This window comes from Anopheles marshallii (assembly GCF_943734725.1).
Source record: "Anopheles marshallii chromosome X unlocalized genomic scaffold, idAnoMarsDA_429_01 X_unloc_43, whole genome shotgun sequence".
In the NCBI taxonomy this organism is placed as follows: Eukaryota; Metazoa; Arthropoda; class Insecta; order Diptera; family Culicidae; genus Anopheles; species Anopheles marshallii.
The window spans coordinates 106,669-110,701 of record NW_026525891.1 but is presented as its reverse complement, the minus strand read 5'-3'; positions in this window follow the sequence as shown (position 1 = coordinate 110,701).

The window sequence follows — 4,033 nt, the reverse complement described above, 5'->3', positions numbered from 1 at the left end:
AGAGTCTCTGAAAAAAACTTGTTTTGACCGACTCGACCCAGTTGACACGGAAAAAGTCACATTTTAATAGGCAGCTCCATACAAGTTTGAGTGGTAACATTGAAAATTTATTTGGCAAAAAAGTTTCCCAAATTGATTTTGTATTGCACTTTTTACTATTTTGGGTGCTTTAAAATGATGTTTTGAAGAGTCTCTGAAAAAAACTTGTTTTGACCGACTCGACCCAGTTGACACGGAAAAAGTCACATTTTAATAGGCAGCTCCATACAAGTTTGAGTGGTAACATTGAAAATTTAGTTGGCAAAAAAGTTTCCCAAATTGATTTTGTATTGCACTTTTTACTATTTTGGGTGCTTTAAAAAGATGTTTTGAAGAGTCTCTGAAAAAAACTTGTTTTGACCGACTCGACCCAGTTGACACGGAAAAAGTCACATTTTAATAGGCAACTCCATACAAGTTTGACTGGTAACATTGAAAATTTAGTTTGCAAAAAAGTTTCCCAAATTGGTTTTGTATTGCACTTTTTACTATTTTGGGTGCTTCAAAATGATGTTGTGAAGAGTCTCTGAAAAAACTTGTTTTGACCGACTCGACCCAGTTGACACGGAAAACGTCACATTTTAATAGGCAGCTCCATACAAGTTTGAGTGGTAACATTGAAAATTTAGTTTGCAAAAAAGTTTCCCAAATTGGTTTTGTATTGCACTTTTTACTATTTTGGGTGCTTCAAAATGATGTTTTGAAGAGTCTCTGAAAAAAACTTGTTTTGACCGACTCGACCCAGTTGACACGGAAAACGTCACATTTTAATAGGCAGCTCCATACAAGTTTGAGTGGTAACATTGAAAATTTAGTTGGCAAAAAAGTTTCCCAAATTGGTTTTGTATTGCACTTTCTACTATTTTGGGTGCTTCAAAATGATGTTTTGAAGAGTCTCTGAAAAAAACTTGTTTTGACCGACTCGACCCAGTTGACACGGAAAACGTCACATTTTAATAGGCAGCTCCATACAAGTTTGACTGGTAACATTGAAAATTTAGTTTGCAAAAAAGTTTCCCAAATTGGTTTTGTATTGCACTTTCTACTATTTTGGGTGCTTCAAAATGATGTTTTGAAGAGTCTCTGAAAAAAACTTGTTTTGACCGACTCGACCCAGTTGACACGGAAAAAGTCACATTTTAATAGGCAACTCCATACAAGTTTGACTGGTAACATTGAAAATTTAGTTTGCAAAAAAGTTTCCCAAATTGGTTTTGTATTGCACTTTTTACTATTTTGGGTGCTTTAAAATGATGTTTTGAAGAGTCTCTGAAAAAAACTTGTTTTGACCGACTCGACCCAGTTGACACGGAAAAAGTCACATTTTAATAGGCAACTCCATACAAGTTTGACTGGTAACATTGAAAATTTAGTTTGCAAAAAAGTTTCCCAAATTGGTTTTGTATTGCACTTTTTACTATTTTGGGTGCTTCAAAATGATGTTGTGAAGAGTCTCTGAAAAAACTTGTTTTGACCGACTCGACCCAGTTGACACGGAAAACGTCACATTTTAATAGGCAGCTCCATACAAGTTTGAGTGGTAACATTGAAAATTTAGTTTGCAAAAAAGTTTCCCAAATTGGTTTTGTATTGCACTTTTTACTATTTTGGGTGCTTCAAAATGATGTTTTGAAGAGTCTCTGAAAAAAACTTGTTTTGACCGACTCGACCCAGTTGACACGGAAAACGTCACATTTTAATAGGCAGCTCCATACAAGTTTGAGTGGTAACATTGAAAATTTAGTTTGCAAAAAAGTTTCCCAAATTGGTTTTGTATTGCACTTTTTACTATTTTGGGTGCTTCAAAATGATGTTGTGAAGAGTCTCTGAAAAAACTTGTTTTGACCGACTCGACCCAGTTGACACGGAAAACGTCACATTTTAATAGGCAGCTCCATACAAGTTTGAGTGGTAACATTGAAAATTTAGTTGGCAAAAAAGTTTCCCAAATTGATTTTGTATTGCACTTTTTACTATTTTGGGTGCTTCAAAATGATGTTGTGAAGAGTCTCTGAAAAAACTTGTTTTGACCGACTCGACCCAGTTGACACGGAAAACGTCACATTTTAATAGGCAGCTCCATACAAGTTTGAGTGGTAACATTGAAAATTTAGTTGGCAAAAAAGTTTCCCAAATTGATTTTGTATTGCACTTTTTACTATTTTGGGTGCTTTAAAATGATGTTTTGAAGAGTCTCTGAAAAAAACTTGTTTTGACCGACTCGACCCAGTTGACACGGAAAAAGTCACATTTTAATAGGCAGCTCCATACAAGTTTGAGTGGTAACATTGAAAATTTAGTTGGCAAAAAAGTTTCCCAAATTGATTTTGTATTGCACTTTTTACTATTTTGGGTGCTTTAAAAAGATGTTTTGAAGAGTCTCTGAAAAAAACTTGTTTTGACCGACTCGACCCAGTTGACACGGAAAAAGTCACATTTTAATAGGCAACTCCATACAAGTTTGACTGGTAACATTGAAAATTTAGTTTGCAAAAAAGTTTCCCAAATTGGTTTTGTATTGCACTTTTTACTATTTTGGGTGCTTCAAAATGATGTTGTGAAGAGTCTCTGAAAAAACTTGTTTTGACCGACTCGACCCAGTTGACACGGAAAAAGTCACATTTTGATAGGCAACTCCATACAAGTTTGAGTGGTAACATTGAAAATTTAGTTTGCAAAAAAGTTTCCCAAATTGGTTTTGTATTGCACTTTTTACTATTTTGGGTGCTTCAAAATGATGTTGTGAAGAGTCTCTGAAAAAACTTGTTTTGACCGACTCGACCCAGTTGACACGGAAAACGTCACATTTTAATAGGCAGCTCCATACAAGTTTGAGTGGTAACATTGAAAATTTAGTTGGCAAAAAAGTTTCCCAAATTGATTTTGTATTGCACTTTTTACTATTTTGGGTGCTTTAAAATGATGTTTTGAAGAGTCTCTGAAAAAAACTTGTTTTGACCGACTCGACCCAGTTGACACGGAAAAAGTCACATTTTAAAAGGCAGCTCCATACAAGTTTGAGTGGTAACATTGAAAATTTAGTTGGCAAAAAAGTTTCCCAAATTGATTTTGTATTGCACTTTTTACTATTTTGGGTGCTTTAAAAAGATGTTTTGAAGAGTCTCTGAAAAAAACTTGTTTTGACCGACTCGACCCAGTTGACACGGAAAAAGTCACATTTTAATAGGCAACTCCATACAAGTTTGACTGGTAACATTGAAAATTTAGTTTGCAAAAAAGTTTCCCAAATTGGTTTTGTATTGCACTTTTTACTATTTTGGGTGCTTCAAAATGATGTTGTGAAGAGTCTCTGAAAAAACTTGTTTTGACCGACTCGACCCAGTTGACACGGAAAACGTCACATTTTAATAGGCAGCTCCATACAAGTTTGAGTGGTAACATTGAACATTTAGTTTGCAAAAAAGTTTCCCAAATTGGTTTTGTATTGCACTTTTTACTATTTTGGGTGCTTCAAAATGATGTTTTGAAGAGTCTCTGAAAAAAACTTGTTTTGACCGACTCGACCCAGTTGACACGGAAAAAGTCACATTTTAATAGGCAACTCCATACAAGTTTGACTGGTAACATTGAAAATTTAGTTTGCAAAAAAGTTTCCCAAATTGGTTTTGTATTGCACTTTTTACTATTTTGGGTGCTTTAAAATGATGTTTTGAAGAGTCTCTGAAAAAAACTTGTTTTGACCGACTCGACCCAGTTGACACGGAAAAAGTCACATTTTAATAGGCAGCTCCATACAAGTTTGAGTGGTAACATTGAAAATTTAGTTGGCAAAAAAGTTTCCCAAATTGATTTTGTATTGCACTTTTTACTATTTTGGGTGCTTTAAAAAGATGTTTTGAAGAGTCTCTGAAAAAAACTTGTTTTGACCGACTCGACCCAGTTGACACGGAAAAAGTCACATTTTAATAGGCAACTCCATACAAGTTTGACTGGTAACATTGAAAATTTAGTTTGCAAAAAAGTTTCCCAAATT